Source organism: Furipterus horrens, unplaced genomic scaffold (assembly GCF_987537825.1).
Source record: "Furipterus horrens unplaced genomic scaffold, mFurHor1.1.pri manual_scaffold_4, whole genome shotgun sequence".
In the NCBI taxonomy this organism is placed as follows: Eukaryota; Metazoa; Chordata; class Mammalia; order Chiroptera; family Furipteridae; genus Furipterus; species Furipterus horrens.
This window is the reverse complement of record NW_028327174.1, coordinates 48550159-48563235: the sequence shown is the minus strand read 5'-3', so window position 1 is coordinate 48563235 and position 13077 is coordinate 48550159.

Here is a 13077-nt window from a genome sequence, read left to right as displayed (position 1 = left end):
ATACCCTTTTTCTGTCACCACAATGGGAATCTATTAATATTTATTATTTTTATTTCTTACCCCTGAGAATAAGTAAAGCTAAATAGATTTCAACACCACAGTACATTTTTTTCTAAATCGCCTTAGAACTAGATGTTTCACAACCACCTTATAAAACAGAAATCTCAAAATAAAAATCTTTTTCTTTTTTCTTTTTAACTGAAATGAAGGATGCCAGAGCGATTATACAGAACCTTCGTTCCTATTCTCAAGTACTTAGAAGAGAGACTTCTTCTGAACAGGAATAAAGTTTAGAAATAGCTGGCATTAACATGAGGTCTCTGTGGGGTCGTGTATTGCGGACTCAGCTGTGTCCTGAGACTCTTGTAATAGACCGTTTCCTTGCCCACCCAGTGCCCACGTCAGTGCTGGAGTGTGTGGGCTGGAGCCGGCTGCAGCTCAAGGGCTCTTGTCCTTCACGTTCCTGATGAGGCTGCCTCAGCAATGAGGCAGTCCTGGATAACCACTGCATCCCAGGCTTCGAGGGCTCTGACATATTTATTCATGAGATCTGAATTTATTTCCCCAAAGCTGGCTGCAGATTCTGACAGCAAATTCCACTCCAATCAGCCTAGTATAATGAACTCATTTTAAGATCCAGAGAGGTTTTGGAATCCTCAGGAAATCAGACCTCCTGTGACAGGCACTGGGAACTAGAAAGGGAAATCTAAGATGCTCTTTTGGGTCTTCCTCTCTGCTCTTTCTCTGTCTCCCTCTCTCTCTAGCCCTGTGGCCCCTCATATGCATGTACGGACTTGCTCGCTTCCCCCTCCCATCTCTTCTCATTCTCTTTCTCTATGGTCTTGTGGCTCAAAATGTCCAATGGCCCAACATTTCCTCATCACCTCCCTGCCCAACCTCCTCCTCCAGCTGACTGATTTCAAAATCCCTGAGGAGGAAATCTGGTCCCGACACACGCTTTTGGAGCCATGCCATAGATGTCTAGAAAGGTGGAACCCTCCCTGGATTGAACCAGTGACCTTCTGGGATGTAGACTCCTCACACACCCAGGGTGGGGGCAGTAGGCAAGATAAGGTTGTCTGAAAAAAGATGAGGCAGTTAAAAAAAATACTAGTGCTCTCTTAAAGGGTATTGTTAATTTTATTGTGGCAATAGTTTTCAAAAAAGTTTAATATTTGCTGTGAAGTGAGAAGTAACTTCTGCACAATTCAGCCAGAATGCTTTAGTTCTCTTTGCTCTAGAGTCTGTGGGAGCTGTAATGTAATTGTGATAATTCTGATATTTGGGAAGTTGGGATACTGGAAAGAGGAATGGGTTGATGGAGTCATCATCATCGGCAGCCGTCCGTCTCGAGAGACGATGGTGTAGCTTCTTGAGAGTCTGTCTGCACCGCCGAGAATGGCTGTGCAGTCCGACTCGGGAGTGACAATCCCTGCCGCACTTGTTACAGGTGAAGGCAGATGGCTGTTGTTGCTGCTGTTGACGCTGCTTCCACCTCGATCTTTTCTGGACCGCCTCCTCGTTGCGCGCAGCCTCTGCGCGTGACGTACCTTGCCTGACCGCGAGCCTCCAGGCTAGGCGGTCGTCTGCTTGAACTTCCCATGTGTTGAGATTGATGGAGCATTGTGTCATGTCCTTTTTGCAGATGTCTTTGAACCGCAGTTTTGGGCGCCCTGTCATCCTCTGGCCTTCTGCTAGCTCGCCGTAGAGGAGGTCTTTGGGGATACGGACTGCATCCATTCTTTTGACATGGCCGAGCCACCTGAGGCGTCTCTCACTAAGAACTGCATGCAAACTGCTCATGTTGGCTCGCTTCAGCACCTCGGTGTTGGGAACTTTATCCTGCCAGGCGACATGCAGGACGCGTCGCAGGCACCTCATGTGGAAGCTGTTGAGTTTCCTTTCGTGCCTTGCGTAGGTGGTCCACGTCTCGCTGCCATAGAGGAGAGTGCTGAGTACGCAGGCTTGGTAGATGCACAGTCTGGTTTTCTCAGTGAGGCTGGAATTGTTCCACGCTCGCTGGTTCAGTTTGGCCATAACTGTGGCTGCCCTGGTGATTCTCCGGTTGACCTCCAAGCCGACTGACAGAGAGCTCGAGATGGTGGACCCGAGGTAAGTGAAGTCGTTGACAACCTCCAGGGTGTATCCGTCGATGGTGATGCATGGGGGAGTCCCCGTGCCTTGAGCCATAACATTCGTCTTCGTCAGGCTGATGGCTAGTCCGAACTCCTTGCATGCATGGGAAAGGCAAGTGACTAGCTGCTGGAGTCCCTCTTCGGAGTGTGATGTCAAGGCTGCGTCGTCGGCGAAGAGCATCTCACGGATGAGCACCTCTTTGACTTTGGTCTTGGCTCGTAGACGGGCCAGGTTGTAGAGCTTGCCATCGGATCTGGTGTGAATGAAGACACCCTCGCTGCAGTCCTTAAAGGCGTATTGGAGGAGCATGGAGAAGAAGATTCCGAACAGCGTAGGCGCGAGGACGCAGCCCTGCTTTACTCCGCTGCTGACTGGGAAGGCCTCAGAGGTTGCGCCGTTGTAGGACACTGTGCTGTGCATGTTGTCGTGAAAGGACATGATCACAGCAAGCAGATGTGGTGGACAGCCAATCTTCCGTAGCAAGCTGAAGAGTCCGCTTCGACTGACCAGATCAAACGCTTTCGTGAGGTCGATAAAGGCGAGGTAGAGTGGTTTATGCTGCTCCTGGATCCCAACATGATCTTAATTTACTCCGTGGCCTTGAAGAAATCAAACCAATTTCCGGGCTTTTTTTTTTTTTTTTTTGTAAAATGAGAGTTGATATGAATCAGTGGTCCTTGTATTTTTTAGAGTATAAAAACTTTTTAATTTTACAAAAGTATAGATACCATATAATAATGGTGTCAGTTCAGTGGCCCCATAAAAGAAAAACAAAATCCTCTAAGTATATATGGGCCCTAAGACTTACAATAACTCCAAGGTTTCTGGAGTTCAAATGCCAATGCTGGAACCATTGGTCTAGATGACTTCGAGGTCCCTTCTGGCTCTGATATTCTGGGATTCAAGTCAAGGGAGTTTGTGCTCCTTAGAAGACATTCACTTATTCAGGAGAAAAGCTGACATGAACTATTACCAGATCCAAAAGCAGTGCTAGAAGTTTTTAATAGAGATGAATTAAGGTGGGTTTCAGGGTCTAAGAATCCGAGCTGAGAGAGAAGATGGAAGGAAGGATCAATATTAACTGCAGGGAAAGGTGGTGGGGTGACAGAGGGGCATCAGGGTTACTTAATGTGGCTTATGTCCAACAGAAGGTCAGATGCCATGACCACTAACAGAAGGCAGCTGAGAACTCAATCTGAACTCCCAGAAAGATGGATCAACTCTCTTGGCCTTAAATAAATATATTATGCCATAATATAGTAAATATAATAACATGTAATAATATAGGTTATATTAAATAATACTCACATATAAAAGGCAAGACGGTGCATGGTATATATAGCAGGCCAGTTGTCCCCTCTCCTCCTTAATCATAATAACAGTTGAAGTGTTACTTGAAAGCCTTCGGGTTAAACTTCTCTAAAGATTAGTACCAACTGAGTTGACATCAAGAAGTTACTGGCAATGTCTTAGGGTGATTTCTTTGACATATGTACAGAGATTTGCTCACAGAAAAACATATTCTTGGAGCTGGTCCCAACACTGTCTCTTTTTTGCTTTTCAAAACTTTATATGCTTAATATCAAAACAGAGATTGATTCTCAAAGACATTCTGCCTTACAGCACTCTTGCTGACATTTTAAGGAGATCTGAACTTGACAGTTTCTATGTCCCAGAGTTAAAAACATATTTGGGTCCTAGGCTGAGGAAATAAGGTCAAAATTCTACCCAAAAAGTCATCTAACTGCAATGAAAAACAACACAGGCAAACAGGGGAAATTATCAAGGGTTTTTAAGGTTATTATTTTAATTCCCATATTCTAGCAAACATTCCTTTTGAAGAATAGAGGCTCCCTCTGTTCCTCAAGTAAACTCAGTTAAGAAGTTCTAAGAAAAACATAAAGCTTATAAGAAATGTTGGTCTGAATACAGATTGTACTAAAATGTGTAGTGTTTTGAGCAGCTCATGGAGCATAAGAAAAACCGACCTTTCACATTCTCTTTGAGCTTGCCCAAGTGAATTGGTAGAGTTATATTTCTTTTTTTAATGACTCAAATTACATTACTTGATCCTTCAGTGAAAAATGTACATATACTCAGGTATTGTGAATGATATGTTTTGTTTTCAGTTTTCAGAATGAACCTATAGACAAGTATGTTTGAACCTAAACCTTAACATTTTTGAATTGATGATATAGCTGACAGAATTTGAAAGTAGGGACAAGAGGAAGAAGAAGAAGTAGGGGGAAACATAGGGGTGTTAATTTTCCCCTCTAACACAGATAAGGACTTCTGATTTTAAGATGATGGGAGGAAGCTCATTTCTATACTTTTCTCTTGTAAATAATCAGCCAAAGTAACAACAACACCAACAAAAAGAAACAGACTCCAACTTTGTTGACACCAGGTAAGAGACGTTTGTAATAAGTCATAGTATAGAAAGATGGATAGCAGTGCTTGAGTTATTTTACTTAATAACACCACATTCCCATAATTTTTATTATAGTATATTCTTATAATTGTTCTATTTTATCAGTAGTTATTGTTGCTAGTCTCTTACTGTGCCTAATTTATAAATTAAACTTCATCATATGTATGTATAGGGAAAAACAGTATATATAGGGTATGGTACTATCCATGGCTTTAGACATCCACCGAGAGTCTTGGAATGTATCTCCCATGGGTAAGGGTGTCTGTTGTATTCCTGTAAAGTTCTATCAAAATAGTCTCTTCTCCCCTTAACTCATTTCCAGGTTTGACATTGTGACAGACTTATTGTATATTGGCCTGATCTTCCTCCCTTTGCTGGATGAGCTCTCTCTTCAGTTTTTTTTTCTGTACTGGGCAGTGATCAGTGTGAATTTCCTCACCCCAGGCCAGCTAGCCTCAGTTACCATGATCTCTGCAGAAACAGGCTCTGACTTGCTTTTGCTGCACCAAGATGCTGACAATGCCTCTTTCCCTCCTGTTTGAAGCCAGTCAACCTACAAACCCATCCACACAGCATTACTATCAGGCAGAGAAGGTGAGGGAGCAAGATTCTGCTTCCATGACAGCACACCAGTGGGTAGGCACTGCACCTGAGATGCAGGCTTGAATTTACTATTCATACAAAATCAAAGCCCTTCTTTACTTTATTCTGTCTCTACTCTCCCTAATTTCCCTTGTTTTTCCTCCATGATGGTCTTATGGTATTAATTTCCCCAGGGTCCTTTTGGGCTCTCATTTCTACTTTCTTCTATTATCACTTTATTATTTCATGGATTTTTAGGTGTCCTGTGTCCCTATAGCCTACAGATGCCAACAGCTATTCAGATGGCCACTTCTTGTACCATGTAACTTTTGTGGTATAATGAATTAACCCAAAACTTAGTGGCTTAAAATAACCATTTTTAGCTCATGACTCTATAGCTCAGCAATTTGGAATGGGTTCATTCAGGTAGTTCTGGCCAAGTGGTTGGGGGTTGGCTTGTTGGAGGGCCTAAGTTGAGATGGCTCATCTCTGCTTTACACTCTCTCATCTTCCAGCAGGCTCTCCCGGGCGTGGTCACTTGGTGGCTGCCTTGTTCCAAGAGCACAATGTAGGAAGGTGCAAGGCCTCTTGAAGCCTAGATTTGAAACTTGTACATGGCAACTGCCACCATAGTGTATTAATTAAAGTAAGTGTCAAGACCATCCTACAAGATGGTTGAATAGGTAAACACAACTCACCTCCTTGCACAACCACATCAAAATTACAACTAAATTATAGAACAACCATCACTCAGGACTGGCAGAAATTGAGTTGAATGAAAGTCTGACAATTACAGAATTAAAGAAACCATATCCATCCAGACTGGTAGGTGGGGTGGAGACATGGAATGGGCTAGTCCCTCACCCAAGTGTGGTAGATAAAAATTCAGGAGGGACATCTTGGGATCGAGGAGACCCAGCCCCACACCAGGCTTCCCAGACCAGGGTCCCCTCACCCCCCCGCCCCAGTGCCAGAAAGATAAGTCCCCGCAACTTCTGGCTACAAAAACCAGCAGGGATTGAGTGGGTGGAAGAAACTTCTGGAACCTCAAGCAGTTCCTTTGAAAGAAGCCATACATGGACTCATCTACTCAGATTCACTCCTTCTGAGCTCCAGCACTGGGGTAGCAGCTTGAAAGTCACCGGTGGCATACAGGGAGAATGTAATTGGCCTAGCATCAACGCAAGAGCTAAGGGACGGCTTTCTCCCAGACAAAAAGGCTATGTCCCTTTTCTGAACCCTCCTCTCACAGACCCACAGAGCTGGCAGGCGGGTGCCATATCTGAGACTCCAACAACCTGGCTAACACTGTTTGCCCTGGCCTGGAGATCCCCTGAGACTCCATTTCACCCAATTTATGGGCCCACCCAAGCTGTTAACAGAGACTTTTCCATATGAATGTCTGATCTTGGTTCATGCTTCACAACTTCTTAAATCCTTTCAAACAGGCAACAGCCTATCTCAGTGACCCCCGCAAACCCCACACCTCTTGTTAAGTGACCTCAGGGCAGGCACAACCTAGATTCACAGCTTGGTTTCTGCTGGGAATCTCCAAGCCCAGAACAAGTAGCAACCATCTCAGATTGCTTTATAGCTTAGGCAGGGTGGCCCCAGGCAAAACACAGGTGAGGCTCAACTTGGCTGTACCACCCAGGAAACTCCAGAGCCTGAACTCCCAGTGCATAGCTACAGAGTATGTCAGAGCACCACCACTCTTCCCCTGCATAGCTGATACTCCACGGAGGGTGGAAGTTGGTGGTCAGTGATCACAGCCAACTGACTGGCCTGGGTAAATCCCTCTTGTTGACCTGCCAACAACAATCAAGGCTCAACTACAAGAGGAGGGTGTACTCAGACCACATGAAGAGCACATCTTGAGTACCCAGCTTAGATAATAGGGGAAGCTGTGCCACTGGACCCTACAGACCATCTACTACATTAGGCCATGCTACCAAGACACAGAGTCAAAGCAGCTCTACTTAATACAGAGAAACAAACACAAGGAGGCTGCCAAATGAGGAGACAAAGAAACATTGCTTAAATGAAAGAACAGATCAAAACTCCAGAAAAAGAACTAAACAAAGTGGAGATAAGCAATCTATCAGATGCAGAGTTCAAAACACTGCTTATAAGAATGCTCAAGGAACTTAGTGAGGACCTCAACAGCGTAAAAAAGATCCAGTCAAAAATGAAGATACAGTAATTGAAATAAAAAACAATTTACAGGGAAACAACAGTAGACAGAATGAAAATGAAATCAAATCAATGATTTTGGAACATAAGGAAGCAAAAAACCAAGCAATCAGAACAAGAAGAAAAAAGAATAATTAAAAACAAAAACAAAAACGAGGACAGTGTAAGCAGCCACTGAGACAACTTCAAGCATTTCAACCTTCACATCATAGGTGTGCCAGAAGGGAAAAAGAAAGAGCAAGAAATTGGCAATGTGTTTAAAAAAATAACCAAAGAAAACTCCCCTAATTTGGTGAAGGAAATAGACATGCAAGTCCAGGAAGCACAGAGAGTCCCAAAAAAGATGGATGCAAAGAGGCCCACTCCAAGACAGGTCATAATTAAAATACCAAAAGCTAAAGATAAAGAGAAAATCTTAAAAGCAGCAAGAGAAAAGCAAGGGAATTCCCATAAAACTGTCAGCTGATTTCTCAAAAGAAACTTTGCAGGCTATAAGGGATTGGCAAGAAATATTCAAAGTCATGATAAGCCGAGACCTATAACCAAGATTGCTTTACCTAGCAATGATATCACTTAGAATCAGAGGGCAGATAAAGAGTTTCCCAGACAAGAAAAAACTGAAGGAGCACCTCATCACCAAACCATTATTATATGAAATGTTAAAGGGACTTATTTAAGAACAAGAAGATCAAAACTATGAACAATAAAATGGCAATAAATACATATCTATCAACAATTGAATCTAAAAAACAAACTAAGCAAACAAGAAGAACAGATATAGAATCATGGACATAGAGAGTGTTTTTTTAAAAAGTATATTTTATTGATTATGCCATTACAGTTGTCCCAATTTTTTCCCTTCTGCCCCCCTTTGCCCCATATCTCCCTTCCCTCCAGCAATCCCCCCTCCCTTAGTTCATGTCCGTGGGTTATGCATATAAGTTCTTTGGTTTCTCCATTTCCTATACTATTCTCAACATTCCCCTGTTTATTTTGTACCTACCAGTTATGCTTCTTTCTCCCTGCACCTTTTCCCCCATTCTCCCACTGAAAATCCTCCACATGGTCTCCATATCTATGGTTCTGTTCCTGTTCTAGTTGTTTGCTTAGGTTGGTTTTTTTTTTGTTTGTTTTTTTTTTTAGATTCATTTGTTGATGGTTATGAGTTTGTTGTCATTTTACTGTTCACAGTTTTGATCTACTTCTTTTTCTTAAATGTGTCCCTTTAACTGTATAATAAAGCCTTGGTGATGATGAACTCCTTTAGTTTTGCCTTGTCTGGGAAGCACTTTATCTGCCCTTCCATTCTAAATGACAGCTTTGCTGGATAGAGTAATCTAGGTTGTAGGCCCTTGTAATACTCCTTGCCAGACCCTGCTTGCCTGCAAAGTTTCTTTTGTGAAATCAGTCGACAGTCTTATAGAAATTCCTTTGTAGGTAATGCTCTTCTTTTCTCTTGCTGCTTTTAAGGTTCTTTATATTTATCCTTTAGCATTCTAATTATGATGTGTCTTAGTGTGGTCCTCTTTGGGTCCAACTTGTTTGGGACTCTGTACTTCCTGGACTTGTATGTTTATTTCTTTTGCCAAATTAAGGAAGTTTTCTGTCATTTTTTCAAATAAGTTATCAATTTCTTGCTCTTCCTCTTCTTCTGGCACCCCTGTGATTCAGATATTGGTACATTTGAAGTTGTCCTAAAGGTTCTTAAGCCTCTCCTCATTAAAAAAAAAAACAAAAAACTTGTTTCTTCATTTTGTACTGGTTGACTGTTTATTTCTTCCTTATGTTTCAACCCTGGCTTCCTTCTCTTCATCATTGGTTTCATGTGGATTTTTCTTCATTTCACTTAGTACAGCCTTTACTTCTTCCCTTATGGGTTTGCCATACTCAATCATGTCTGTAAAGTCTGTGAGAATTGTTATCACCAGTGTTTTGAACTCTATATCTGTTAAGTTGGCTATCTCCTTGTTGTTTAGTTCTCCCTCTGGAGCCTTGATCTTCTCTCTCTTTTGGACCATACTTCTCTGCCTCCTCGACTCGACAGCTTCTTGTGTTTGCCTCTGTATCTTAAGTAGAGCCATTGCACCTGCCTGGATGAGTATTGTTTTTTTATAACTTTGTTTGTTGGACTTCCATGCAGTTCAAGTTTCTGGTAGTTCTGGTTGTTTTTGGTTTTGAAATAGATGTAATCCTTCTTATGTTTGTGGAAAGAGGCAAATCATGTCTACCTATGCCACCATCTTGACTGGAATGGAGAGTTTTGATGGTTGCCAGATGGGTGGAGGGTAAAGGAGAATGAGTGAAGAGGTGAAGGGATTAAGAAGTACAAAAAGGTAGTTACAGAATAGGCAGAGGATGTAAGGTACAGTATAGGAAATGGAGAAGCCAAAGAACTTATACGCATGATCCATGGACATGAACAATGGTGTGGGGATTGCCTGAGGTTTTTGGTGGAAGGGAGAAAAGGAGTAAAAATTGGGACAACTGTGAAAGCATAATAATAAAATATATTTTAAAAAAGAAAATTATAAAAAAAGACCATCCCAGATTCAAGAGGACCCTCTCTCTAAGTAGGAGGAACTGTACACTATTATCGTCATTTTTACAATGTACCGTATTTCAATGGAAAAAAACTGGAAGAAGGGAAAGAGGGATGGACCACTTTTGCTTTCATTTATACCATTGTTTTGTTTGAATTTTTAAAATCATGCATACGTCCACATTACTTTGTAATATTAACAATAAATATAATAATATTAAAATATGACTCCAGATATTTCTTTCATTATTTTTGTTACACACCAGGATAACCCAGTGACACTTCAAAGGACCCATGCTTTTGAGTCAAAACACCTCATTCAGGATATATCTTCTGGCCTCCTCCAACCAGAAGTCCAAGTAATAGCAGGTTTCATGAAATTCCCAGCCTGGACCTCAGCACTGAACAAATCCTTAATAAATGTTTATTGAATATAAATCTGAATGAGAAAATAGGGGCAAAAAAGATATATGAATAAGGGGAAAATAGCCTTAAAGTTGGTCCTGTAAATTCTGTGTTTGTAATCCTCTTTTATCATCACAACTTGGATTTTAATGGGCAAGAAAAGAAATTGGACTTAACTTGCATACATTTATAGCACAGGCTATTGGATGAAAAGAGCAGCGTGTCCATTGCTGTAAGCAACAGTAGCTGGTAATTATAGCCTCGGGCAGAATCAAGGGGGCCCTTAACATCTAGTCCTTAACTTCAAGTCATCAGTCTAATTAAGAAATTGTACATCTTTACAAATGCCAATGGGGTTCCTTGACTGTTTCAAGTGGGACCCCAGAGGAGAACCCACAGAAGCTATTTTTTAAAAACCTCCTTACTTTAGCATCTACCACACAAATTAGCAAGAAGTAGAAAGTGACCTCTGCATTTTGTTTAATAGACCCGTATTCACTTTGGTCCAGTGTAAAAACAGTAAGAGAATACATTAGAAAAACTCTTCCTGATTTTTTTCTTGGTTGACTTTTAGTCTAAAATGTATCTCCCTAAGCCCTACTTATTAAACAATTGCAAGAATAGGCTGGTTGTTCATTTACTGACCATTAGAAGCCATCCTGACCCTTCCCAGGAAGGTCAAAGAGTAGCCTGTTATTTGCATGACTAATTTAACTGGACAAAGGAAATTGCTTTCATCATTTTTCCTTTGCCCTTCCTAATTGGATTGAATGTCAACTTTCTCCACAATGCTCCCCAACATATACTCATGTTCTTAACTGCAACCAGATTAGATCAATCTGCATCTGTCTCCATTGTTCCCTGGGATTGCATAAACTTCAGATACATATTTATTCTGTGTATTTTATTTTCATGTTAATTAAAACTCAAGTTTCTGGAATTTCAGGAAGTTCTGAGTATAATAATCTTTCATTCAGCACAATGGAAACAGCAGCTTGCTGTTTACTTTATGACAGACATGGCCTATTTAAGAAAAAGGGCCAGCAGTACAGCATTCAGTTCTGAGCTTGTAAGTCTATGAAAGAGGTCCTATTGTTATGACAATGGGAAGGATAGAAAAGTCAAATAGTCTGGTATTTTTGCAACACTCATGGTCTTGGATAATTTTCTTTGAGATTAGAGTGCAGCCCAGTAGATAACTTGTTTGGTATCTGAAGACTTGAAATAATCCAAAAGTAGCAGATGCTTTTGAATCTATATCAATTACGGGTTAGGTTTGGTTGTATGTAACAGAAAACCAAGATAACAGTGGCTTTTAAAATGTGCCTCTGATTTTCTTGACTTCTCTAAGGTCACAGAGCATCTTTCTCTCTTTCTGTTTCTCTGTTTCTCTCCCTCCCTTCCCTCCCTTCCTACCTCCCTCAGAGGTCTCATAAAATAAAGTCCTTCTCTTTTGCCATAATCAGATCCCTAACCCTTTGCTGCCAACCAGAGTTTTGTGAGATATTTATTTATTTACATCTGGAATCATGGTCAAAGCAGCATCCTTCTCCAAAGACAATAGTTCTTTCTTTGCTCTAAACTTTGCCATCCTGCAGAGTTTTCTGTCTTTGAATCTGAAGAATTCATGCACACACTTAAATTACCATTCCCAGTTCACCTCTAGGCTTGCTCTTTAACCCCATTCTTACCCATAAAGAAAGTTTCAAAAAGTCAATTTCCCCTCCTCTCCCTGAGAGCTGTGGAATTCTTTCCACAAAGTACAAAATTCCAAAAGCAGCACTTCTAGAAGACAGACCTGTTACAATGAACTGCCATTTGGATTTACTGAAACAAAAAATCTTGGGCCATTGACCAAAATCTTACAGTTTATTCAGCCATTTTTAACATCACATTGATGAAGTACAGGGTTAGAAATACAAATTATTTAGCAATGAGGAGCTAAAAGCAAGGGGCAAGAAGTAAAAGGCTGAGGACAGTTGCTTCTGGGGAGCAGATGAGGTATAGGGAGGATGGGTCTTCTTCATCAAAGCCTTCTATGATTACTTTTATTTTAGACCAGGTACATATAAACCATAGTAATAAAAATTAATTGAAATATCTATGAGATTGAAAAACACCTGGAGGTGTTATTATTTTTCTAAATTAATGCTCCTGAAGATTACACATATTTACCCATCAAATATTTAAGTCCCTACTATGTACCAGCCAGTTCTCTAGGTGCTGAATACAGTGAACAATAAGGTTATAAATGGTTGCCTGGCTGGTGTGGCTCAGTTGGTTGGAACATTGTCCCGTACACTGAAAGGTCTCAGGTTTGATTAAAGGTCAGGGCACATACATAAGTTGTGGGTTCAGTGCCCAGATGGGACACATGTGAGAAGCAACCAATCGATGTTTCTCTCCTACATCAATGTTTCTCTTCCTCTCTCTCTCCCCATATCTAAAATTAATAAGCATGTCATTGGGAAAGGATTAAAAAAAAAGGAGGTTATAAAGGAGAGATGACATGAATAAATTAATATATAACATATGAAATATATATATAAAACTATATGAAAATATATTATTTGTTATGCATTAATAAAACATAAATAATATTACATGTTTTATAAAACAATAAAAATATATAATAAATCTGGTGAGTGCTATGAAGAAAATCAAGTAGGGTCAAGGGCACTGGTATACCTAGTGTACTTGACACCCAGAGCAAATTACTTTTTAATTCCTCCTCCTTTCTGTAGCAGAATTATTATGTGGAAAGCTATATTTAATAATCATGAAGTAGAAT